This window comes from Salmo salar, chromosome 08, assembly GCF_965601325.2.
Source record: "Salmo salar chromosome 08, fSalSal1, whole genome shotgun sequence".
Lineage (NCBI taxonomy): Eukaryota > Metazoa > Chordata > Actinopteri > Salmoniformes > Salmonidae > Salmo > Salmo salar.
The window spans coordinates 4,150,001-4,170,000 of NC_138298.1; the positions used below are offsets into that span (position 1 = coordinate 4,150,001).

The window sequence follows — 20,000 nt, forward strand, 5'->3', positions numbered from 1 at the left end:
CCAATTAGATAAGCAGCTTGAACTTTGTGTCACTGAAAAAGTAGAAGAAATTACAAACACTGTTCCCATCACTTTTTAGCACAGGTAGTTGGATAAAATACAAACTTTATTTCCTTTCATCATTTGAACAGGGCAAAGGAGCACAAAGCACACACAAGCTGCATTCAGCAACAATATTCTTGTTTGTCTTATAAATACAAGGCAGATGCTAATTGAAAACACAAGGAAATTTGATCCTATTAAAAAGGCAGGAAGCTGCATTTAGTCAATTCATCATTAAATGCTTACTACAAGGCAGTGTTGCTGATGAAATAGTGCAAGAGCACACCCTCGTGGACAAAATGCTTACAGCACCTGGTATTCCCAGGCGGTCTCCCATCCAAGTACTAACCAGGCCCGACCCTGCTTAGCTTCCGAGATCAGACGAGATCGGGAGTACCCAGGCTGATATGGCCGTAAGCGAGAAACAATCTCTTGCTACAACATATATAGTCAAAGTGAGTCTGATAAAACAGACATTTAGTCAATTCATCATTAAATGCTTACTACAAGGCAGTGTTGCTGATGAAATAGTGCAAGAGCAAACCCTCGTGGACAAAATGCTTACAGCACCTGGTATTCCCAGGCGGTGTCCCATCCAAGTACTAACCAGGCCCGACCCTGCTTAGCTTCCGAGATCAGACGAGATCGGGAGTACCCAGGCTGGTATGGCCGTAAGCGAGAAACAATCTCTTGCTACAACATATATAGTCAAAGTGAGTCTGATAAAACAGACATTTAGTCAATTCATCATTAAATGCTTACTACAAGGCAGTGTTGCTGATGAAATAGTGCAAGAGCACACCCTCGTGGACAAAATGCTTACAGCACCTGGTATTCCCAGGCGGTCTCCCATCCAAGTACTAACCAGGCCCGACCCTGCTTAGCTTCCGAGATCAGACGAGATCGGGAGTACCCAGGCTGGTATGGCCGTAAGGGAGAAACAATCTCTTGCTACAACATATATAGTCAAAGTGAGTGTGATAAACAGACATTGCATTTTCACCAATTAGATAAGCAGCTTGAACTTTGTGTCACTGAAAAAGTAGAAGAAATTACAAACACTGTTCCCATCACTTTTTAGCACAGGTAGTTGGATAAAATACAAACTTTATTTCCTTTCATCATTTGAACAGGGCAAAGGAGCATAAAGCACACACAAGCTGCATTCAGCAACAATATTCTTGTTTGTCTTATAAATACAAGGCAGATGCTAATTGAAAACACAAGGAAATTTGATCCTATTAAAAAGGCAGGAAGCTGCATTTAGTCAATTCATCATTAAATGCTTACTACAAGGCAGTGTTGCTGATGAAATAGTGCAAGAGCACACCCTCGTGGACAAAATGCTTACAGCACCTGGTATTCCCAGGCGGTCTCCCATCCAAGTACTAACCAGGCCCGACCCTGCTTAGCTTCCGAGATCAGACGAGATCGGGCGTACCCAGGCTGATATGGCCGTAAGCGAGAAATAATCTCTTGCTACAACATATATAGTCAAAGTGAGTCTGATAAAACAGACATTTAGTCAATTCATCATTAAATGCTTACTACAAGGCAGTGTTGCTGATGAAATAGTGCAAGAGCACACCCTCGTGGACAAAATGCTTACAGCACCTGGTATTCCCAGGCGGTGTCCCATCCAAGTACTAACCAGGCCCGACCCTGCTTAGCTTCCGAGATCAGACGAGATCGGGCGTACCCAGGCTGGTATGGCCGTAAGCGAGAAACAATCTCTTGCTACAACATATATAGTCAAAGTGAGTCTGATAAAACAGACATTTAGTCAATTCATCATTAAATGCTTACTACAAGGCAGTGTTGCTGATGAAATAGTGCAAGAGCACACCCTCGTGGACAAAATGCTTACAGCACCTGGTATTCCCAGGCGGTGTCCCATCCAAGTACTAACCAGGCCCGACCCTGCTTAGCTTCCGAGATCAGACGAGATCGGGCGTACCCAGGCTGGTATGGCCGTAAGCGAGAAACAATCTCTTGCTACAACATATATAGTCAAAGTGAGTCTGATAAAACAGACATTTAGTCAATTCATCATTAAATGCTTACTACAAGGCAGTGAGGCTGATGAAATAGTGCAAGAGCACACCCTCGTGGACAAAATGCTTACAGCACCTGGTATTCCCAGGCGGTCTCCCATCCAAGTACTAACCATGCCCGACCCTGCTTAGCTTCCGAGATCAGAGGTACCCAGGCTGACATGGCCGTAAGCGGGAAACAATCTCTTGCTACAACATATATAGTCAAAGTGAGTCTGATAAAACAGACATTTAGTCAATTCATCATTAAATGCTTCCTCCAAGGCAGTGTTGCTGATGAAATAGTGCAAGAGCACACCCTCGTGGACAAAATGCTTACAGCACCTGGTATTCCCAGGCGGTCTCCCATCCAAGTACTAACCAGGCCCGACCCTGCTTAGCTTCCGAGATCAGACAAGATCGGTCGTACCCAGGCTGGTATGGCCGTAAGCGAGAAACAATCTCTTGCTACAACATATATAGTCAAAGTGAGTGTGATAAACAGACATTGCATTTTCACCAATTAGATAAGCAGCTTGAACTTTGTGTCACTGAAAAAGTAGAAGAAATTACAAACACTGTTCCCATCACTTTTTAGCACAGGTAGTTGGATAAAATACAAACTTTATTTCCTTTCATCATTTGAACAGGGCAAAGGAGCACAAAGCACACACAAGCTGCATTCAGCAACAATATTCTTGTTTGTCTTATAAATACAAGGCAGATGCTAATTGAAAACACAAGGAAATTTGATCCTATTAAAAAGGCAGGAAGCTGCATTTAGTCAATTCATCATTAAATGCTTACTACAAGGCAGTGTTGCTGATGAAATAGTGCAAGAGCACACCCTCGTGGACAAAATGCTTACAGCACCTGGTATTCCCAGGCGGTCTCCCATCCAAGTACTAACCAGGCCCGACCCTGCTTAGCTTCCGAGATCAGACGAGATCGGGAGTACCCAGGCTGATATGGCCGTAAGCGAGAAACAATCTCTTGCTACAACATATATAGTCAAAGTGAGTCTGATAAAACAGACATTTAGTCAATTCATCATTAAATGCTTACTACAAGGCAGTGTTGCTGATGAAATAGTGCAAGAGCACACCCTCGTGGACAAAATGCTTACAGCACCTGGTATTCCCAGGCGGTGTCCCATCCAAGTACTAACCAGGCCCGACCCTGCTTAGCTTCCGAGATCAGACGAGATCGGGAGTACCCAGGCTGGTATGGCCGTAAGCGAGAAACAATCTCTTGCTACAACATATATAGTCAAAGTGAGTCTGATAAAACAGACATTTAGTCAATTCATCATTAAATGCTTACTACAAGGCAGTGTTGCTGATGAAATAGTGCAAGAGCACACCCTCGTGGACAAAATGCTTACAGCACCTGGTATTCCCAGGCGGTCTCCCATCCAAGTACTAACCAGGCCCGACCCTGCTTAGCTTCCGAGATCAGACGAGATCGGGAGTACCCAGGCTGGTATGGCCGTAAGGGAGAAACAATCTCTTGCTACAACATATATAGTCAAAGTGAGTGTGATAAACAGACATTGCATTTTCACCAATTAGATAAGCAGCTTGAACTTTGTGTCACTGAAAAAGTAGAAGAAATTACAAACACTGTTCCCATCACTTTTTAGCACAGGTAGTTGGATAAAATACAAACTTTATTTCCTTTCATCATTTGAACAGGGCAAAGGAGCATAAAGCACACACAAGCTGCATTCAGCAACAATATTCTTGTTTGTCTTATAAATACAAGGCAGATGCTAATTGAAAACACAAGGAAATTTGATCCTATTAAAAAGGCAGGAAGCTGCATTTAGTCAATTCATCATTAAATGCTTACTACAAGGCAGTGTTGCTGATGAAATAGTGCAAGAGCACACCCTCGTGGACAAAATGCTTACAGCACCTGGTATTCCCAGGCGGTCTCCCATCCAAGTACTAACCAGGCCCGACCCTGCTTAGCTTCCGAGATCAGACGAGATCGGGCGTACCCAGGCTGATATGGCCGTAAGCGAGAAATAATCTCTTGCTACAACATATATAGTCAAAGTGAGTCTGATAAAACAGACATTTAGTCAATTCATCATTAAATGCTTACTACAAGGCAGTGTTGCTGATGAAATAGTGCAAGAGCACACCCTCGTGGACAAAATGCTTACAGCACCTGGTATTCCCAGGCGGTCTCCCATCCAAGTACTAACCATGCCCGACCCTGCTTAGCTTCCGAGATCAGACGAGATCGGGGGTACCCAGGCTGACATGGCCGTAAGCGGGAAACAATCTCTTGCTACAACATATATAGTCAAAGTGAGTCTGATAAAACAGACATTTAGTCAATTCATCATTAAATGCTTACTACAAGGCAGTGTTGCTGATGAAATAGTGCAAGAGCACACCCTCGTGGACAAAATGCTTACAGCACCTGGTATTCCCAGGCGGTCTCCCATCCAAGTACTAACCAGGCCCGACCCTGCTTAGCTTCCGAGATCAGAAAAGATCGGTCGTACCCAGGCTGGTATGGCCGTAAGCGAGAAACAATCTCTTGCTACAACATATATAGTCAAAGTGAGTGTGATAAACAGACATTGCATTTTCACCAATTAGATAAGCAGCTTGAACTTTGTGTCACTGAAAAAGTAGAAGAAATTACAAACACTGTTCCCATCACTTTTTAGCACAGGTAGTTGGATAAAATACAAACTTTATTTCCTTTCATCATTTGAACAGGGCAAAGGAGCACAAAGCACACACAAGCTGCATTCAGCAACAATATTCTTGTTTGTCTTATAAATACAAGGCAGATGCTAATTGAAAACACAAGGAAATTTGATCCTATTAAAAAGGCAGGAAGCTGCATTTAGTCAATTCATCATTAAATGCTTACTACAAGGCAGTGTTGCTGATGAAATAGTGCAAGAGCACACCCTCGTGGACAAAATGCTTACAGCACCTGGTATTCCCAGGCGGTCTCCCATCCAAGTACTAACCAGGCCCGACCCTGCTTAGCTTCCGAGATCAGACGAGATCGGGAGTACCCAGGCTGATATGGCCGTAAGCGAGAAACAATCTCTTGCTACAACATATATAGTCAAAGTGAGTCTGATAAAACAGACATTTAGTCAATTCATCATTAAATGCTTACTACAAGGCAGTGTTGCTGATGAAATAGTGCAAGAGCACACCCTCGTGGACAAAATGCTTACAGCACCTGGTATTCCCAGGCGGTGTCCCATCCAAGTACTAACCAGGCCCGACCCTGCTTAGCTTCCGAGATCAGACGAGATCGGGAGTACCCAGGCTGGTATGGCCGTAAGCGAGAAACAATCTCTTGCTACAACATATATAGTCAAAGTGAGTCTGATAAAACAGACATTTAGTCAATTCATCATTAAATGCTTACTACAAGGCAGTGTTGCTGATGAAATAGTGCAAGAGCACACCCTCGTGGACAAAATGCTTACAGCACCTGGTATTCCCAGGCGGTCTCCCATCCAAGTACTAACCAGGCCCGACCCTGCTTAGCTTCCGAGATCAGACGAGATCGGGAGTACCCAGGCTGGTATGGCCGTAACGGAGAAACAATCTCTTGCTACAACATATATAGTCAAAGTGAGTGTGATAAACAGACATTGCATTTTCACCAATTAGATAAGCAGCTTGAACTTTGTGTCACTGAAAAAGTAGAAGAAATTACAAACACTGTTCCCATCACTTTTTAGCACAGGTAGTTGGATAAAATACAAACTTTATTTCCTTTCATCATTTGAACAGGGCAAAGGAGCATAAAGCACACACAAGCTGCATTCAGCAACAATATTCTTGTTTGTCTTATAAATACAAGGCAGATGCTAATTGAAAACACAAGGAAATTTGATCCTATTAAAAAGGCAGGAAGCTGCATTTAGTCAATTCATCATTAAATGCTTACTACAAGGCAGTGTTGCTGATGAAATAGTGCAAGAGCACACCCTCGTGGACAAAATGCTTACAGCACCTGGTATTCCCAGGCGGTCTCCCATCCAAGTACTAACCAGGCCCTACCCTGCTTAGCTTCCGAGATCAGACGAGATCGGGCGTACCCAGGCTGATATGGCCGTAAGCTAGAAACAATCTCTTGCTACAACATATATAGTCAAAGTGAGTCTGATAAAACAGACATTTAGTCAATTCATCATTAAATGCTTACTACAAGGCAGTGTTGCTGATGAAATAGTGCAAGAGCACACCCTCGTGGACAAAATGCTTACAGCACCTGGTATTCCCAGGCGGTGTCCCATCCAAGTACTAACCAGGCCCGACCCTGCTTAGCTTCCGAGATCAGACGAGATCGGGCGTACCCAGGCTGGTATGGCCGTAAGCGAGAAACAATCTCTTGCTACAACATATATAGTCAAAGTGAGTCTGATAAAACAGACATTTAGTCAATTCATCATTAAATGCTTACTACAAGGCAGTGTTGCTGATGAAATAGTGCAAGAGCACACCCTCGTGGACAAAATGCTTACAGCACCTGGTATTCCCAGGCGGTGTCCCATCCAAGTACTAACCAGGCCCGACCCTGCTTAGCTTCCGAGATCAGACGAGATCGGGCGTACCCAGGCTGGTATGGCCGTAAGCGAGAAACAATCTCTTGCTACAACATATATAGTCAAAGTGAGTCTGATAAAACAGACATTTAGTCAATTCATCATTAAATGCTTACTACAAGGCAGTGTTGCTGATGAAATAGTGCAAGAGCACACCCTCGTGGACAAAATGCTTACAGCACCTGGTATTCCCAGGCGGTGTCCCATCCAAGTACTAACCAGGCCCGACCCTGCTTAGCTTCCGAGATCAGACGAGATCGGGAGTACCCAGGCTGGTATGGCCGTAAGCGAGAAACAATCTCTTGCTACAACATATATAGTCAAAGTGAGTCTGATAAAACAGACATTTAGTCAATTCATCATTAAATGCTTACTACAAGGCAGTGTTGCTGATGAAATAGTGCAAGAGCACACCCTCGTGGACAAAATGCTTACAGCACCTGGTATTCCCAGGCGGTCTCCCATCCAAGTACTAACCAGGCCCGACCCTGCTTAGCTTCCGAGATCAGACGAGATCGGGAGTACCCAGGCTGGTATGGCCGTAAGGGAGAAACAATCTCTTGCTACAACATATATAGTCAAAGTGAGTGTGATAAACAGACATTGCATTTTCACCAATTAGATAAGCAGCTTGAACTTTGTGTCACTGAAAAAGTAGAAGAAATTACAAACACTGTTCCCATCACTTTTTAGCACAGGTAGTTGGATAAAATACAAACTTTATTTCCTTTCATCATTTGAACAGGGCAAAGGAGCATAAAGCACACACAAGCTGCATTCAGCAACAATATTCTTGTTTGTCTTATAAATACAAGGCAGATGCTAATTGAAAACACAAGGAAATTTGATCCTATTAAAAAGGCAGGAAGCTGCATTTAGTCAATTCATCATTAAATGCTTACTACAAGGCAGTGTTGCTGATGAAATAGTGCAAGAGCACACCCTCGTGGACAAAATGCTTACAGCACCTGGTATTCCCAGGCGGTCTCCCATCCAAGTACTAACCAGGCCCGACCCTGCTTAGCTTCCGAGATCAGACGAGATCGGGCGTACCCAGGCTGATATGGCCGTAAGCGAGAAATAATCTCTTGCTACAACATATATAGTCAAAGTGAGTCTGATAAAACAGACATTTAGTCAATTCATCATTAAATGCTTACTACAAGGCAGTGTTGCTGATGAAATAGTGCAAGAGCACACCCTCGTGGACAAAATGCTTACAGCACCTGGTATTCCCAGGCGGTCTCCCATCCAAGTACTAACCATGCCCGACCCTGCTTAGCTTCCGAGATCAGACGAGATCGGGGGTACCCAGGCTGACATGGCCGTAAGCGGGAAACAATCTCTTGCTACAACATATATAGTCAAAGTGAGTCTGATAAAACAGACATTTAGTCAATTCATCATTAAATGCTTACTACAAGGCAGTGTTGCTGATGAAATAGTGCAAGAGCACACCCTCGTGGACAAAATGCTTACAGCACCTGGTATTCCCAGGCGGTCTCCCATCCAAGTACTAACCAGGCCCGACCCTGCTTAGCTTCCGAGATCAGAAAAGATCGGTCGTACCCAGGCTGGTATGGCCGTAAGCGAGAAACAATCTCTTGCTACAACATATATAGTCAAAGTGAGTGTGATAAACAGACATTGCATTTTCACCAATTAGATAAGCAGCTTGAACTTTGTGTCACTGAAAAAGTAGAAGAAATTACAAACACTGTTCCCATCACTTTTTAGCACAGGTAGTTGGATAAAATACAAACTTTATTTCCTTTCATCATTTGAACAGGGCAAAGGAGCACAAAGCACACACAAGCTGCATTCAGCAACAATATTCTTGTTTGTCTTATAAATACAAGGCAGATGCTAATTGAAAACACAAGGAAATTTGATCCTATTAAAAAGGCAGGAAGCTGCATTTAGTCAATTCATCATTAAATGCTTACTACAAGGCAGTGTTGCTGATGAAATAGTGCAAGAGCACACCCTCGTGGACAAAATGCTTACAGCACCTGGTATTCCCAGGCGGTCTCCCATCCAAGTACTAACCAGGCCCGACCCTGCTTAGCTTCCGAGATCAGACGAGATCGGGAGTACCCAGGCTGATATGGCCGTAAGCGAGAAACAATCTCTTGCTACAACATATATAGTCAAAGTGAGTCTGATAAAACAGACATTTAGTCAATTCATCATTAAATGCTTACTACAAGGCAGTGTTGCTGATGAAATAGTGCAAGAGCACACCCTCGTGGACAAAATGCTTACAGCACCTGGTATTCCCAGGCGGTGTCCCATCCAAGTACTAACCAGGCCCGACCCTGCTTAGCTTCCGAGATCAGACGAGATCGGGAGTACCCAGGCTGGTATGGCCGTAAGCGAGAAACAATCTCTTGCTACAACATATATAGTCAAAGTGAGTCTGATAAAACAGACATTTAGTCAATTCATCATTAAATGCTTACTACAAGGCAGTGTTGCTGATGAAATAGTGCAAGAGCACACCCTCGTGGACAAAATGCTTACAGCACCTGGTATTCCCAGGCGGTCTCCCATCCAAGTACTAACCAGGCCCGACCCTGCTTAGCTTCCGAGATCAGACGAGATCGGGAGTACCCAGGCTGGTATGGCCGTAACGGAGAAACAATCTCTTGCTACAACATATATAGTCAAAGTGAGTGTGATAAACAGACATTGCATTTTCACCAATTAGATAAGCAGCTTGAACTTTGTGTCACTGAAAAAGTAGAAGAAATTACAAACACTGTTCCCATCACTTTTTAGCACAGGTAGTTGGATAAAATACAAACTTTATTTCCTTTCATCATTTGAACAGGGCAAAGGAGCATAAAGCACACACAAGCTGCATTCAGCAACAATATTCTTGTTTGTCTTATAAATACAAGGCAGATGCTAATTGAAAACACAAGGAAATTTGATCCTATTAAAAAGGCAGGAAGCTGCATTTAGTCAATTCATCATTAAATGCTTACTACAAGGCAGTGTTGCTGATGAAATAGTGCAAGAGCACACCCTCGTGGACAAAATGCTTACAGCACCTGGTATTCCCAGGCGGTCTCCCATCCAAGTACTAACCAGGCCCTACCCTGCTTAGCTTCCGAGATCAGACGAGATCGGGCGTACCCAGGCTGATATGGCCGTAAGCTAGAAACAATCTCTTGCTACAACATATATAGTCAAAGTGAGTCTGATAAAACAGACATTTAGTCAATTCATCATTAAATGCTTACTACAAGGCAGTGTTGCTGATGAAATAGTGCAAGAGCACACCCTCGTGGACAAAATGCTTACAGCACCTGGTATTCCCAGGCGGTGTCCCATCCAAGTACTAACCAGGCCCGACCCTGCTTAGCTTCCGAGATCAGACGAGATCGGGCGTACCCAGGCTGGTATGGCCGTAAGCGAGAAACAATCTCTTGCTACAACATATATAGTCAAAGTGAGTCTGATAAAACAGACATTTAGTCAATTCATCATTAAATGCTTACTACAAGGCAGTGTTGCTGATGAAATAGTGCAAGAGCACACCCTCGTGGACAAAATGCTTACAGCACCTGGTATTCCCAGGCGGTGTCCCATCCAAGTACTAACCAGGCCCGACCCTGCTTAGCTTCCGAGATCAGACGAGATCGGGCGTACCCAGGCTGGTATGGCCGTAAGCGAGAAACAATCTCTTGCTACAACATATATAGTCAAAGTGAGTCTGATAAAACAGACATTTAGTCAATTCATCATTAAATGCTTACTACAAGGAAGTGTTGCTGATGAAATAGTGCAAGAGCACACCCTCGTGGACAAAATGCTTACAGCACCTGGTATTCCCAGGCGGTCTCCCATCCAAGTACTAACCATGCCCGACCCTGCTTAGCTTCCGAGATCAGACGAGATCGGGGGTACCCAGGCTGACATGGCCGTAAGCGGGAAACAATCTCTTGCTACAACATATATAGTCAAAGTGAGTCTGATAAAACAGACATTTAGTCAATTCATCATTAAATGCTTACTACAAGGCAGTGTTGCTGATGAAATAGTGCAAGAGCACACCCTCGTGGACAAAATGCTTACAGCACCTGGTATTCCCAGGCGGTCTCCCATCCAAGTACTAACCAGGCCCGACCCTGCTTAGCTTCCGAGATCAGACGAGATCGGGAGTACCCAGGCTGGTATGGCCGTAAGGGAGAAACAATCTCTTGCTACAACATATATAGTCAAAGTGAGTGTGATAAACAGACATTGCATTTTCACCAATTAGATAAGCAGCTTGAACTTTGTGTCACTGAAAAAGTAGAAGAAATTACAAACACTGTTCCCATCACTTTTTAGCACAGGTAGTTGGATAAAATACAAACTTTATTTCCTTTCATCATTTGAACAGGGCAAAGGAGCATAAAGCACACACAAGCTGCATTCAGCAACAATATTCTTGTTTGTCTTATAAATACAAGGCAGATGCTAATTGAAAACACAAGGAAATTTGATCCTATTAAAAAGGCAGGAAGCTGAATTTAGTCAATTCATCATTAAATGCTTACTACAAGGCAGTGTTGCTGATGAAATAGTGCAAGAGCACACCCTCGTGGACAAAATGCTTACAGCACCTGGTATTCCCAGGCCGTCTCCCATCCAAGTACTAACCAGGCCCGACCCTGCTTAGCTTCCGAGATCAGACGAGATCGGGAGTACCCAGGCTGATATGGCCGTAAGCGAGAAACAATCTCTTGCTACAACATATATAGTCAAAGTGAGTCTGATAAAACAGACATTTAGTCAATTCATCATTAAATGCTTACTACAAGGCAGTGTTGCTGATGAAATAGTGCAAGAGCACACCCTCGTGGACAAAATGCTTACAGCACCTGGTATTCCCAGGCGGTGTCCCATCCAAGTACTAACCAGGCCCGACCCTGCTTAGCTTCCGAGATCAGACGAGATCGGGAGTACCCAGGCTGGTATGGCCGTAAGCGAGAAACAATCTCTTGCTACAACATATATAGTCAAAGTGAGTCTGATAAAACAGACATTTAGTCAATTCATCATTAAATGCTTACTACAAGGCAGTGTTGCTGATGAAATAGTGCAAGAGCACACCCTCGTGGACAAAATGCTTACAGCACCTGGTATTCCCAGGCGGTCTCCCATCCAAGTACTAACCAGGCCCGACCCTGCTTAGCTTCCGAGATCAGACGAGATCGGGAGTACCCAGGCTGGTATGGCCGTAACGGAGAAACAATCTCTTGCTACAACATATATAGTCAAAGTGAGTGTGATAAACAGACATTGCATTTTCACCAATTAGATAAGCAGCTTGAACTTTGTGTCACTGAAAAAGTAGAAGAAATTACAAACACTGTTCCCATCACTTTTTAGCACAGGTAGTTGGATAAAATACAAACTTTATTTCCTTTCATCATTTGAACAGGGCAAAGGAGCATAAAGCACACACAAGCTGCATTCAGCAACAATATTCTTGTTTGTCTTATAAATACAAGGCAGATGCTAATTGAAAACACAAGGAAATTTGATCCTATTAAAAAGGCAGGAAGCTGCATTTAGTCAATTCATCATTAAATGCTTACTACAAGGCAGTGTTGCTGATGAAATAGTGCAAGAGCACACCCTCGTGGACAAAATGCTTACAGCACCTGGTATTCCCAGGCGGTCTCCCATCCAAGTACTAACCAGGCCCTACCCTGCTTAGCTTCCGAGATCAGACGAGATCGGGCGTACCCAGGCTGATATGGCCGTAAGCTAGAAACAATCTCTTGCTACAACATATATAGTCAAAGTGAGTCTGATAAAACAGACATTTAGTCAATTCATCATTAAATGCTTACTACAAGGCAGTGTTGCTGATGAAATAGTGCAAGAGCACACCCTCGTGGACAAAATGCTTACAGCACCTGGTATTCCCAGGCGGTGTCCCATCCAAGTACTAACCAGGCCCGACCCTGCTTAGCTTCCGAGATCAGACGAGATCGGGCGTACCCAGGCTGGTATGGCCGTAAGCGAGAAACAATCTCTTGCTACAACATATATAGTCAAAGTGAGTCTGATAAAACAGACATTTAGTCAATTCATCATTAAATGCTTACTACAAGGCAGTGTTGCTGATGAAATAGTGCAAGAGCACACCCTCGTGGACAAAATGCTTACAGCACCTGGTATTCCCAGGCGGTGTCCCATCCAAGTACTAACCAGGCCCGACCCTGCTTAGCTTCCGAGATCAGACGAGATCGGGCGTACCCAGGCTGGTATGGCCGTAAGCGAGAAACAATCTCTTGCTACAACATATATAGTCAAAGTGAGTCTGATAAAACAGACATTTAGTCAATTCATCATTAAATGCTTACTACAAGGAAGTGTTGCTGATGAAATAGTGCAAGAGCACACCCTCGTGGACAAAATGCTTACAGCACCTGGTATTCCCAGGCGGTCTCCCATCCAAGTACTAACCATGCCCGACCCTGCTTAGCTTCCGAGATCAGACGAGATCGGGGGTACCCAGGCTGACATGGCCGTAAGCGGGAAACAATCTCTTGCTACAACATATATAGTCAAAGTGAGTCTGATAAAACAGACATTTAGTCAATTCATCATTAAATGCTTACTACAAGGCAGTGTTGCTGATGAAATAGTGCAAGAGCACACCCTCGTGGACAAAATGCTTACAGCACCTGGTATTCCCAGGCGGTCTCCCATCCAAGTACTAACCAGGCCCGACCCTGCTTAGCTTCCGAGATCAGACGAGATCGGGAGTACCCAGGCTGGTATGGCCGTAAGGGAGAAACAATCTCTTGCTACAACATATATAGTCAAAGTGAGTGTGATAAACAGACATTGCATTTTCACCAATTAGATAAGCAGCTTGAACTTTGTGTCACTGAAAAAGTAGAAGAAATTACAAACACTGTTCCCATCACTTTTTAGCACAGGTAGTTGGATAAAATACAAACTTTATTTCCTTTCATCATTTGAACAGGGCAAAGGAGCATAAAGCACACACAAGCTGCATTCAGCAACAATATTCTTGTTTGTCTTATAAATACAAGGCAGATGCTAATTGAAAACACAAGGAAATTTGATCCTATTAAAAAGGCAGGAAGCTGAATTTAGTCAATTCATCATTAAATGCTTACTACAAGGCAGTGTTGCTGATGAAATAGTGCAAGAGCACACCCTCGTGGACAAAATGCTTACAGCACCTGGTATTCCCAGGCCGTCTCCCATCCAAGTACTAACCAGGCACGACCCTGCTTAGCTTCCGAGATCAAACGAGATCGGGCGTACCCAGGCTGGTATGGCCGTAAGCGAGAAACAATCTCTTGCTACAACATATACAGTCAAAGTGAGTCTGATAAAACAGACATTTAGTCAATTCATCATTAAATGCTTACTACAAGGCAGTGTTGCTGATGAAATAGTGCAAGAGCACACCCTCGTGGACAAAATGCTTACAGCACCTGGTATTCCCAGGCGGTCTCACATCCAAGTACTAACCAGGCCCGACCCTGCTGAGCGTCCGAGATCAAACGAGATCGGGCGTACCCAGGCTGATATGGCCGTAAGCGAGAAACAATCTCTTGCTACAACATATATAGTCAAAGTGAGTCTGATAAAACAGACATTTAGTCAATTCATCATTAAATGCTTACTACAAGGCAGTGTTGCTGATGAAATAGTGCAAGAGCACACCCTCGTGGACAAAATGCTTACAGCACCTGGTATTCCCAGGCGGTCTCCCATCCAAGTACTAACCAGGCCCGACCCTGCTTAGCTTCCGAGATCAGACGAGATCGGGAGTACCCAGGCTGGTATGGCCGTAAGCGAGAAACAATCTCTTGCTACAACATATATAGTCAAAGTGAGTCTGATAAAACAGACATTTAGTCAATTCATCATTAAATGCTTACTACAAGGCAGTGTTGCTGATGAAATAGTGCAAGAGCACACCCTCGTGGACAAAATGCTTACAGCACCTGGTATTCCCAGGCGGTCTCCCATCCAAGTACTAACCAGGCCCGACCCTGCTTAGCTTCTGAGATCAGACGAGATCGGGCGTACCCAGGCTGATATGGCCGTAAGCTAGAAACAATCTCTTGCTACAACATATATAGTCAAAGTGAGTCTGATAAAACAGACATTTAGTCAATTCATCATTAAATGCTTACTACAAGGCAGTGTTGCTGATGAAATAGTGCAAGAGCACACCCTCGTGGACAAAATGCTTACAGCACCTGGTATTCCCAGGCGGTCTCCCATCCAAGTACTAACCAGGCCCGACCCTGCTTAGCTTCCGAGATCAGACGAGATCGGGAGTACCCAGGCTGATATGGCCGTAAGCGAGAAACAATCTCTTGCTACAACATATATAGTCAAAGTGAGTCTGATAAAACAGACATTTAGTCAATTCATCATTAAATGCTTACTACAAGGCAGTGTTGCTGATGAAATAGTGCAAGAGCACACCCTCGTGGACAAAATGCTTACAGCACCTGGTATTCCCAGGCGGTGTCCCATCCAAGCCCGACCCTGCTTAGCTTCCGAGATCAGACGAGATCGGGAGTACCCAGGCTGGTATGGCCGTAAGCGAGAAACAATCTCTTGCTACAACATATATAGTCAAAGTGAGTCTGATAAAACAGACATTTAGTCAATTCATCATTAAATGCTTACTACAAGGCAGTGTTGCTGATGAAATAGTGCAAGAGCACACCCTCGTGGACAAAATGCTTACAGCACCTGGTATTCCCAGGCGGTCTCCCATCCAAGTACTAACCAGGCCCGACCCTGCTTAGCTTCCGAGATCAGACGAGATCGGGAGTACCCAGGCTGGTATGGCCGTAACGGAGAAACAATCTCTTGCTACAACATATATAGTCAAAGTGAGTGTGATAAACAGACATTGCATTTTCACCAATTAGATAAGCAGCTTGAACTTTGTGTCACTGAAAAAGTAGAAGAAATTACAAACACTGTTCCCATCACTTTTTAGCACAGGTAGTTGGATAAAATACAAACTTTATTTCCTTTCATCATTTGAACAGGGCAAAGGAGCATAAAGCACACACAAGCTGCATTCAGCAACAATATTCTTGTTTGTCTTATAAATACAAGGCAGATGCTAATTGAAAACACAAGGAAATTTGATCCTATTAAAAAGGCAGGAAGCTGCATTTAGTCAATTCATCATTAAATGCTTACTACAAGGCAGTGTTGCTGATGAAATAGTGCAAGAGCACACCCTCGTGGACAAAATGCTTACAGCACCTGGTATTCCCAGGCGGTCTCCCATCCAAGTACTAACCAGGCCCTACCCTGCTTAGCTTCCGAGATCAGACGAGATCGGGCGTACCCAGGCTGATATGGCCGTAAGCTAGAAACAATCTCTTGCTACAACATATATAGTCAAAGTGAGTCTGATAAAACAGACATTTAGTCAATTCATCATTAAATGCTTACTACAAGGCAGTGTTGCTGATGAAATAGTGCAAGAGCACACCCTCGTGGACAAAATGCTTACAGCACCTGGTATTCCCAGGCGGTGTCCCATCCAAGTACTAACCAGGCCCGACCCTGCTTAGCTTCCGAGATCAGACGAGATCGGGCGTACCCAGGCTGGTATGGCCGTAAGCGAGAAACAATCTCTTGCTACAACATATATAGTCAAAGTGAGTCTGATAAAACAGACATTTAGTCAATTCATCATTAAATGCTTACTACAAGGCAGTGTTGCTGATGAAATAGTGCAAGAGCACACCCTCGTGGACAAAATGCTTACAGCACCTGGTATTCCCAGGCGGTGTCCCATCCAAGTACTAACCAGGCCCGACCCTGCTTAGCTTCCGAGATCAGACGAGATCGGGCGTACCCAGGCTGGTATGGCCGTAAGCGAGAAACAATCTCTTGCTACAACATATATAGTCAAAGTGAGTCTGATAAAACAGACATTTAGTCAATTCATCATTAAATGCTTACTACAAGGAAGTGTTGCTGATGAAATAGTGCAAGAGCACACCCTCGTGGACAAAATGCTTACAGCACCTGGTATTCCCAGGCGGTCTCCCATCCAAGTACTAACCATGCCCGACCCTGCTTAGCTTCCGAGATCAGACGAGATCGGGGGTACCCAGGCTGACATGGCCGTAAGCGGGAAACAATCTCTTGCTACAACATATATAGTCAAAGTGAGTCTGATAAAACAGACATTTAGTCAATTCATCATTAAATGCTTACTACAAGGCAGTGTTGCTGATGAAATAGTGCAAGAGCACACCCTCGTGGACAAAATGCTTACAGCACCTGGTATTCCCAGGCGGTCTCCCATCCAAGTACTAACCAGGCCCGACCCTGCTTAGCTTCCGAGATCAGACGAGATCGGGAGTACCCAGGCTGGTATGGCCGTAAGGGAGAAACAATCTCTTGCTACAACATATATAGTCAAAGTGAGTGTGATAAACAGACATTGCATTTTCACCAATTAGATAAGCAGCTTGAACTTTGTGTCACTGAAAAAGTAGAAGAAATTACAAACACTGTTCCCATCACTTTTTAGCACAGGTAGTTGGATAAAATACAAACTTTATTTCCTTTCATCATTTGAACAGGGCAAAGGAGCATAAAGCACACACAAGCTGCATTCAGCAACAATATTCTTGTTTGTCTTATAAATACAAGGCAGATGCTAATTGAAAACACAAGGAAATTTGATCCTATTAAAAAGGCAGGAAGCTGAATTTAGTCAATTCATCATTAAATGCTTACTACAAGGCAGTGTTGCTGATGAAATAGTGCAAGAGCACACCCTCGTGGACAAAATGCTTACAGCACCTGGTATTCCCAGGCCGTCTCCCATCCAAGTACTAACCAGGCACGACCCTGCTTAGCTTCCGAGATCAAACGAGATCGGGCGTACCCAGGCTGGTATGGCCGTAAGCGAGAAACAATCTCTTGCTACAACATATACAGTCAAAGTGAGTCTGATAAAACAGACATTTAGTCAATTCATCATTAAATGCTTACTACAAGGCAGTGTTGCTGATGAAATAGTGCAAGAGCACACCCTCGTGGACAAAATGCTTACAGCACCTGGTATTCCCAGGCGGTCTCACATCCAAGTACTAACCAGGCCCGACCCTGCTGAGCTTCCGAGATCAAACGAGATCGGGCGTACCCAGGCTGATATGGCCGACCCTGCTTAGCTTCCGAGATCAGACGAGATCGGGCGTACCCAGGCTGATATGGCCGTAAGCAAGAAACAATCTCTTGCTACAACATATATAGTCAAAGTGAGTCTGATAAAACAGACATTTAGTCAATTCATCATTAAATGCTTACTACAAGGCAGTGTTGCTGATGAAATAGTGCAAGAGCACACCCTCGTGGACAAAATGCTTACAGCACCTGGTATTCCCAGGCGGTCTCCCATCCAAGTACTAACCAGGCCCGACCCTGCTTAGCTTCCGAGATCAGACGAGATCGGGAGTACCCAGGCTGGTATGGCCGTAAGCGAGAAACAATCTCTTGCTACAACATATATAGTCAAAGTGAGTCTGATAAAACAGACATTTAGTCAATTCATCATTAAATGCTTACTACAAGGCAGTGTTGCTGATGAAATAGTGCAAGAGCACACCCTCGTGGACAAAATGCTTACAGCACCTGGTATTCCCAGGCGGTCTCCCATCCAAGTACTAACCAGGCCCGACCCTGCTTAGCTTCCGAGATCAGACGAGATCGGGCGTACCCAGGCTGATATGGCCGTAAGCTAGAAACAATCTCTTGCTACAACATATATAGTCAAAGTGAGTCTGATAAAACAGACATTTAGTCAATTCATCATTAAATGCTTACTACAAGGCAGTGTTGCTGATGAAATAGTGCAAGAGCACACCCTCGTGGACAAAATGCTTACAGCACCTGGTATTCCCAGGCGGTCTCCCATCCAAGTACTAACCAGGCCCTACCCTGCTTAGCTTCCGAGATCAGACGAGATCGGGCGTACCCAGGCTGATATGGCCGTAAGCTAGAAACAATCTCTTGCTACAACATATATAGTCAAAGTGAGTCTGATAAAACAGACATTTAGTCAATTCATCATTAAATGCTTACTACAAGGCAGTGTTGCTGATGAAATAGTGCAAGAGCACACCCTCGTGGACAAAATGCTTACAGCACCTGGTATTCCCAGGCGGTGTCCCATCCAAGTACTAACCAGGCCCGACCCTGCTTAGCTTCCGAGATCAGACGAGATCGGGCGTACCCAGGCTGGTATGGCCGTAAGCGAGAAACAATCTCTTGCTACAACATATATAGTCAAAGTGAGTCTGATAAAACAGACATTTAGTCAATTCATCATTAAATGCTTACTACAAGGCAGTGTTGCTGATGAAATAGTGCAAGAGCACACCCTCGTGGACAAAATGCTTACAGCACCTGGTATTCCCAGGCGGTGTCCCATCCAAGTACTAACCAGGCCCGACCCTGCTTAGCTTCCGAGATCAGACGAGATCGGGCGTACCCAGGCTGGTATGGCCGTAAGCGAGAAACAATCTCTTGCTACAACATATATAGTCAAAGTGAGTCTGATAAAACAGACATTTAGTCAATTCATCATTAAATGCTTACTACAAGGAAGTGTTGCTGATGAAATAGTGCAAGAGCACACCCTCGTGGACAAAATGCTTACAGCACCTGGTATTCCCAGGCGGTCTCCCATCCAAGTACTAACCATGCCCGACCCTGCTTAGCTTCCGAGATCAGACGAGATCGGGGGTACCCAGGCTGACATGGCCGTAAGCGGGAAACAATCTCTTGCTACAACATATATAGTCAAAGTGAGTCTGATAAAACAGACATTTAGTCAATTCATCATTAAATGCTTACTACAAGGCAGTGTTGCTGATGAAATAGTGCAAGAGCACACCCTCGTGGACAAAATGCTTACAGCACCTGGTATTCCCAGGCGGTCTCCCATCCAAGTACTAACCAGGCCCGACCCTGCTTAGCTTCCGAGATCAGACGAGATCGGGAGTACCCAGGCTGGTATGGCCGTAAGGGAGAAACAATCTCTTGCTACAACATATATAGTCAAAGTGAGTGTGATAAACAGACATTGCATTTTCACCAATTAGATAAGCAGCTTGAACTTTGTGTCACTGAAAAAGTAGAAGAAATTACAAACACTGTTCCCATCACTTTTTAGCACAGGTAGTTGGATAAAATACAAACTTTATTTCCTTTCATCATTTGAACAGGGCAAAGGAGCATAAAGCACACACAAGCTGCATTCAGCAACAATATTCTTGTTTGTC

At 44.2% G+C, this 20,000-nt stretch overlaps 56 non-coding genes and 5 pseudogenes across 56 annotated transcripts; all 61 read right to left on the reverse strand.

Moving 5' to 3' along the window:
- Positions 1–342: 342 nt before the first annotated feature.
- LOC145884071 (5S ribosomal RNA) lies at positions 343–461 on the reverse strand. Its single transcript, XR_014395650.1, has one exon. It is a non-coding gene; the product is annotated as a 5S ribosomal RNA (ribosomal RNA).
- A 139-nt stretch (positions 462–600) lies between these two features.
- On the reverse strand, positions 601–719 carry LOC145883050 (5S ribosomal RNA). The gene has a single exon (XR_014394623.1). It is a non-coding gene; the product is annotated as a 5S ribosomal RNA (ribosomal RNA).
- A 139-nt stretch (positions 720–858) lies between these two features.
- Positions 859–977, reverse strand: LOC145885072 (5S ribosomal RNA). Its single transcript, XR_014396652.1, has one exon. It is a non-coding gene; the product is annotated as a 5S ribosomal RNA (ribosomal RNA).
- A 409-nt stretch (positions 978–1,386) lies between these two features.
- On the reverse strand, positions 1,387–1,505 carry LOC145883356 (5S ribosomal RNA). The gene has a single exon (XR_014394931.1). It is a non-coding gene; the product is annotated as a 5S ribosomal RNA (ribosomal RNA).
- A 139-nt stretch (positions 1,506–1,644) lies between these two features.
- On the reverse strand, positions 1,645–1,763 carry LOC145882964 (5S ribosomal RNA). Its single transcript, XR_014394536.1, has one exon. It is a non-coding gene; the product is annotated as a 5S ribosomal RNA (ribosomal RNA).
- A 139-nt stretch (positions 1,764–1,902) lies between these two features.
- On the reverse strand, positions 1,903–2,021 carry LOC145882965 (5S ribosomal RNA). Its single transcript, XR_014394537.1, has one exon. It is a non-coding gene; the product is annotated as a 5S ribosomal RNA (ribosomal RNA).
- A 139-nt stretch (positions 2,022–2,160) lies between these two features.
- On the reverse strand, positions 2,161–2,269 carry LOC145853646 (uncharacterized; annotated as a pseudogene).
- A 139-nt stretch (positions 2,270–2,408) lies between these two features.
- Positions 2,409–2,527, reverse strand: LOC145850977 (5S ribosomal RNA). Its single transcript, XR_014372826.1, has one exon. It is a non-coding gene; the product is annotated as a 5S ribosomal RNA (ribosomal RNA).
- A 409-nt stretch (positions 2,528–2,936) lies between these two features.
- LOC145884072 (5S ribosomal RNA) lies at positions 2,937–3,055 on the reverse strand. The gene has a single exon (XR_014395651.1). It is a non-coding gene; the product is annotated as a 5S ribosomal RNA (ribosomal RNA).
- A 139-nt stretch (positions 3,056–3,194) lies between these two features.
- Positions 3,195–3,313, reverse strand: LOC145883051 (5S ribosomal RNA). The gene has a single exon (XR_014394624.1). It is a non-coding gene; the product is annotated as a 5S ribosomal RNA (ribosomal RNA).
- A 139-nt stretch (positions 3,314–3,452) lies between these two features.
- On the reverse strand, positions 3,453–3,571 carry LOC145885073 (5S ribosomal RNA). The gene has a single exon (XR_014396653.1). It is a non-coding gene; the product is annotated as a 5S ribosomal RNA (ribosomal RNA).
- Positions 3,572–3,980: 409 nt separating this feature from the next.
- Positions 3,981–4,099, reverse strand: LOC145883357 (5S ribosomal RNA). Its single transcript, XR_014394932.1, has one exon. It is a non-coding gene; the product is annotated as a 5S ribosomal RNA (ribosomal RNA).
- A 139-nt stretch (positions 4,100–4,238) lies between these two features.
- On the reverse strand, positions 4,239–4,357 carry LOC145852329 (5S ribosomal RNA). Its single transcript, XR_014374184.1, has one exon. It is a non-coding gene; the product is annotated as a 5S ribosomal RNA (ribosomal RNA).
- Positions 4,358–4,496: 139 nt separating this feature from the next.
- LOC145851823 (5S ribosomal RNA) lies at positions 4,497–4,615 on the reverse strand. The gene has a single exon (XR_014373675.1). It is a non-coding gene; the product is annotated as a 5S ribosomal RNA (ribosomal RNA).
- Positions 4,616–5,024: 409 nt separating this feature from the next.
- Positions 5,025–5,143, reverse strand: LOC145884073 (5S ribosomal RNA). Its single transcript, XR_014395652.1, has one exon. It is a non-coding gene; the product is annotated as a 5S ribosomal RNA (ribosomal RNA).
- A 139-nt stretch (positions 5,144–5,282) lies between these two features.
- LOC145883052 (5S ribosomal RNA) lies at positions 5,283–5,401 on the reverse strand. Its single transcript, XR_014394625.1, has one exon. It is a non-coding gene; the product is annotated as a 5S ribosomal RNA (ribosomal RNA).
- Positions 5,402–5,540: 139 nt separating this feature from the next.
- On the reverse strand, positions 5,541–5,659 carry LOC145850697 (5S ribosomal RNA). The gene has a single exon (XR_014372545.1). It is a non-coding gene; the product is annotated as a 5S ribosomal RNA (ribosomal RNA).
- Positions 5,660–6,068: 409 nt separating this feature from the next.
- Positions 6,069–6,187, reverse strand: LOC145882654 (5S ribosomal RNA). The gene has a single exon (XR_014394222.1). It is a non-coding gene; the product is annotated as a 5S ribosomal RNA (ribosomal RNA).
- A 139-nt stretch (positions 6,188–6,326) lies between these two features.
- LOC145882966 (5S ribosomal RNA) lies at positions 6,327–6,445 on the reverse strand. The gene has a single exon (XR_014394538.1). It is a non-coding gene; the product is annotated as a 5S ribosomal RNA (ribosomal RNA).
- A 139-nt stretch (positions 6,446–6,584) lies between these two features.
- On the reverse strand, positions 6,585–6,703 carry LOC145882967 (5S ribosomal RNA). Its single transcript, XR_014394539.1, has one exon. It is a non-coding gene; the product is annotated as a 5S ribosomal RNA (ribosomal RNA).
- A 139-nt stretch (positions 6,704–6,842) lies between these two features.
- LOC145883053 (5S ribosomal RNA) lies at positions 6,843–6,961 on the reverse strand. Its single transcript, XR_014394626.1, has one exon. It is a non-coding gene; the product is annotated as a 5S ribosomal RNA (ribosomal RNA).
- Positions 6,962–7,100: 139 nt separating this feature from the next.
- On the reverse strand, positions 7,101–7,219 carry LOC145885074 (5S ribosomal RNA). Its single transcript, XR_014396654.1, has one exon. It is a non-coding gene; the product is annotated as a 5S ribosomal RNA (ribosomal RNA).
- A 409-nt stretch (positions 7,220–7,628) lies between these two features.
- On the reverse strand, positions 7,629–7,747 carry LOC145883358 (5S ribosomal RNA). The gene has a single exon (XR_014394933.1). It is a non-coding gene; the product is annotated as a 5S ribosomal RNA (ribosomal RNA).
- A 139-nt stretch (positions 7,748–7,886) lies between these two features.
- LOC145852330 (5S ribosomal RNA) lies at positions 7,887–8,005 on the reverse strand. Its single transcript, XR_014374185.1, has one exon. It is a non-coding gene; the product is annotated as a 5S ribosomal RNA (ribosomal RNA).
- A 139-nt stretch (positions 8,006–8,144) lies between these two features.
- LOC145851824 (5S ribosomal RNA) lies at positions 8,145–8,263 on the reverse strand. Its single transcript, XR_014373676.1, has one exon. It is a non-coding gene; the product is annotated as a 5S ribosomal RNA (ribosomal RNA).
- Positions 8,264–8,672: 409 nt separating this feature from the next.
- Positions 8,673–8,791, reverse strand: LOC145884074 (5S ribosomal RNA). Its single transcript, XR_014395653.1, has one exon. It is a non-coding gene; the product is annotated as a 5S ribosomal RNA (ribosomal RNA).
- Positions 8,792–8,930: 139 nt separating this feature from the next.
- LOC145883054 (5S ribosomal RNA) lies at positions 8,931–9,049 on the reverse strand. Its single transcript, XR_014394627.1, has one exon. It is a non-coding gene; the product is annotated as a 5S ribosomal RNA (ribosomal RNA).
- A 139-nt stretch (positions 9,050–9,188) lies between these two features.
- On the reverse strand, positions 9,189–9,307 carry LOC145850698 (5S ribosomal RNA). The gene has a single exon (XR_014372546.1). It is a non-coding gene; the product is annotated as a 5S ribosomal RNA (ribosomal RNA).
- A 409-nt stretch (positions 9,308–9,716) lies between these two features.
- On the reverse strand, positions 9,717–9,835 carry LOC145882656 (5S ribosomal RNA). Its single transcript, XR_014394224.1, has one exon. It is a non-coding gene; the product is annotated as a 5S ribosomal RNA (ribosomal RNA).
- Positions 9,836–9,974: 139 nt separating this feature from the next.
- LOC145882968 (5S ribosomal RNA) lies at positions 9,975–10,093 on the reverse strand. Its single transcript, XR_014394540.1, has one exon. It is a non-coding gene; the product is annotated as a 5S ribosomal RNA (ribosomal RNA).
- Positions 10,094–10,232: 139 nt separating this feature from the next.
- On the reverse strand, positions 10,233–10,351 carry LOC145882969 (5S ribosomal RNA). The gene has a single exon (XR_014394541.1). It is a non-coding gene; the product is annotated as a 5S ribosomal RNA (ribosomal RNA).
- Positions 10,352–10,490: 139 nt separating this feature from the next.
- LOC145852331 (5S ribosomal RNA) lies at positions 10,491–10,609 on the reverse strand. The gene has a single exon (XR_014374186.1). It is a non-coding gene; the product is annotated as a 5S ribosomal RNA (ribosomal RNA).
- Positions 10,610–10,748: 139 nt separating this feature from the next.
- Positions 10,749–10,867, reverse strand: LOC145885076 (5S ribosomal RNA). Its single transcript, XR_014396656.1, has one exon. It is a non-coding gene; the product is annotated as a 5S ribosomal RNA (ribosomal RNA).
- A 409-nt stretch (positions 10,868–11,276) lies between these two features.
- LOC145851304 (5S ribosomal RNA) lies at positions 11,277–11,395 on the reverse strand. Its single transcript, XR_014373155.1, has one exon. It is a non-coding gene; the product is annotated as a 5S ribosomal RNA (ribosomal RNA).
- A 139-nt stretch (positions 11,396–11,534) lies between these two features.
- LOC145883056 (5S ribosomal RNA) lies at positions 11,535–11,653 on the reverse strand. The gene has a single exon (XR_014394629.1). It is a non-coding gene; the product is annotated as a 5S ribosomal RNA (ribosomal RNA).
- Positions 11,654–11,792: 139 nt separating this feature from the next.
- Positions 11,793–11,911, reverse strand: LOC145850699 (5S ribosomal RNA). The gene has a single exon (XR_014372547.1). It is a non-coding gene; the product is annotated as a 5S ribosomal RNA (ribosomal RNA).
- A 409-nt stretch (positions 11,912–12,320) lies between these two features.
- LOC145882657 (5S ribosomal RNA) lies at positions 12,321–12,439 on the reverse strand. The gene has a single exon (XR_014394225.1). It is a non-coding gene; the product is annotated as a 5S ribosomal RNA (ribosomal RNA).
- Positions 12,440–12,578: 139 nt separating this feature from the next.
- LOC145882970 (5S ribosomal RNA) lies at positions 12,579–12,697 on the reverse strand. The gene has a single exon (XR_014394542.1). It is a non-coding gene; the product is annotated as a 5S ribosomal RNA (ribosomal RNA).
- A 139-nt stretch (positions 12,698–12,836) lies between these two features.
- LOC145882972 (5S ribosomal RNA) lies at positions 12,837–12,955 on the reverse strand. Its single transcript, XR_014394544.1, has one exon. It is a non-coding gene; the product is annotated as a 5S ribosomal RNA (ribosomal RNA).
- A 139-nt stretch (positions 12,956–13,094) lies between these two features.
- Positions 13,095–13,213, reverse strand: LOC145852332 (5S ribosomal RNA). The gene has a single exon (XR_014374187.1). It is a non-coding gene; the product is annotated as a 5S ribosomal RNA (ribosomal RNA).
- Positions 13,214–13,352: 139 nt separating this feature from the next.
- On the reverse strand, positions 13,353–13,471 carry LOC145885077 (5S ribosomal RNA). The gene has a single exon (XR_014396657.1). It is a non-coding gene; the product is annotated as a 5S ribosomal RNA (ribosomal RNA).
- A 409-nt stretch (positions 13,472–13,880) lies between these two features.
- On the reverse strand, positions 13,881–13,999 carry LOC145852669 (uncharacterized; annotated as a pseudogene).
- Positions 14,000–14,138: 139 nt separating this feature from the next.
- LOC145853220 (uncharacterized) lies at positions 14,139–14,257 on the reverse strand (annotated as a pseudogene).
- Positions 14,258–14,396: 139 nt separating this feature from the next.
- Positions 14,397–14,515, reverse strand: LOC145857647 (5S ribosomal RNA). The gene has a single exon (XR_014378547.1). It is a non-coding gene; the product is annotated as a 5S ribosomal RNA (ribosomal RNA).
- A 139-nt stretch (positions 14,516–14,654) lies between these two features.
- LOC145887628 (5S ribosomal RNA) lies at positions 14,655–14,773 on the reverse strand. Its single transcript, XR_014399219.1, has one exon. It is a non-coding gene; the product is annotated as a 5S ribosomal RNA (ribosomal RNA).
- A 139-nt stretch (positions 14,774–14,912) lies between these two features.
- Positions 14,913–15,031, reverse strand: LOC145884075 (5S ribosomal RNA). Its single transcript, XR_014395654.1, has one exon. It is a non-coding gene; the product is annotated as a 5S ribosomal RNA (ribosomal RNA).
- A 386-nt stretch (positions 15,032–15,417) lies between these two features.
- LOC145850700 (5S ribosomal RNA) lies at positions 15,418–15,536 on the reverse strand. Its single transcript, XR_014372548.1, has one exon. It is a non-coding gene; the product is annotated as a 5S ribosomal RNA (ribosomal RNA).
- Positions 15,537–15,945: 409 nt separating this feature from the next.
- Positions 15,946–16,064, reverse strand: LOC145882658 (5S ribosomal RNA). Its single transcript, XR_014394226.1, has one exon. It is a non-coding gene; the product is annotated as a 5S ribosomal RNA (ribosomal RNA).
- Positions 16,065–16,203: 139 nt separating this feature from the next.
- Positions 16,204–16,322, reverse strand: LOC145882973 (5S ribosomal RNA). Its single transcript, XR_014394545.1, has one exon. It is a non-coding gene; the product is annotated as a 5S ribosomal RNA (ribosomal RNA).
- A 139-nt stretch (positions 16,323–16,461) lies between these two features.
- Positions 16,462–16,580, reverse strand: LOC145882974 (5S ribosomal RNA). The gene has a single exon (XR_014394546.1). It is a non-coding gene; the product is annotated as a 5S ribosomal RNA (ribosomal RNA).
- A 139-nt stretch (positions 16,581–16,719) lies between these two features.
- Positions 16,720–16,838, reverse strand: LOC145852333 (5S ribosomal RNA). The gene has a single exon (XR_014374188.1). It is a non-coding gene; the product is annotated as a 5S ribosomal RNA (ribosomal RNA).
- A 139-nt stretch (positions 16,839–16,977) lies between these two features.
- On the reverse strand, positions 16,978–17,096 carry LOC145885078 (5S ribosomal RNA). Its single transcript, XR_014396658.1, has one exon. It is a non-coding gene; the product is annotated as a 5S ribosomal RNA (ribosomal RNA).
- A 409-nt stretch (positions 17,097–17,505) lies between these two features.
- On the reverse strand, positions 17,506–17,624 carry LOC145852670 (uncharacterized; annotated as a pseudogene).
- Positions 17,625–17,763: 139 nt separating this feature from the next.
- On the reverse strand, positions 17,764–17,939 carry LOC145853574 (uncharacterized; annotated as a pseudogene).
- A 139-nt stretch (positions 17,940–18,078) lies between these two features.
- Positions 18,079–18,197, reverse strand: LOC145857648 (5S ribosomal RNA). Its single transcript, XR_014378548.1, has one exon. It is a non-coding gene; the product is annotated as a 5S ribosomal RNA (ribosomal RNA).
- Positions 18,198–18,336: 139 nt separating this feature from the next.
- LOC145883359 (5S ribosomal RNA) lies at positions 18,337–18,455 on the reverse strand. Its single transcript, XR_014394934.1, has one exon. It is a non-coding gene; the product is annotated as a 5S ribosomal RNA (ribosomal RNA).
- A 139-nt stretch (positions 18,456–18,594) lies between these two features.
- On the reverse strand, positions 18,595–18,713 carry LOC145882659 (5S ribosomal RNA). Its single transcript, XR_014394227.1, has one exon. It is a non-coding gene; the product is annotated as a 5S ribosomal RNA (ribosomal RNA).
- A 139-nt stretch (positions 18,714–18,852) lies between these two features.
- Positions 18,853–18,971, reverse strand: LOC145882975 (5S ribosomal RNA). The gene has a single exon (XR_014394547.1). It is a non-coding gene; the product is annotated as a 5S ribosomal RNA (ribosomal RNA).
- Positions 18,972–19,110: 139 nt separating this feature from the next.
- Positions 19,111–19,229, reverse strand: LOC145882976 (5S ribosomal RNA). The gene has a single exon (XR_014394548.1). It is a non-coding gene; the product is annotated as a 5S ribosomal RNA (ribosomal RNA).
- A 139-nt stretch (positions 19,230–19,368) lies between these two features.
- LOC145852334 (5S ribosomal RNA) lies at positions 19,369–19,487 on the reverse strand. The gene has a single exon (XR_014374189.1). It is a non-coding gene; the product is annotated as a 5S ribosomal RNA (ribosomal RNA).
- Positions 19,488–19,626: 139 nt separating this feature from the next.
- On the reverse strand, positions 19,627–19,745 carry LOC145885079 (5S ribosomal RNA). Its single transcript, XR_014396659.1, has one exon. It is a non-coding gene; the product is annotated as a 5S ribosomal RNA (ribosomal RNA).
- Between the last annotated feature and the right edge of the window lie 255 nt (positions 19,746–20,000).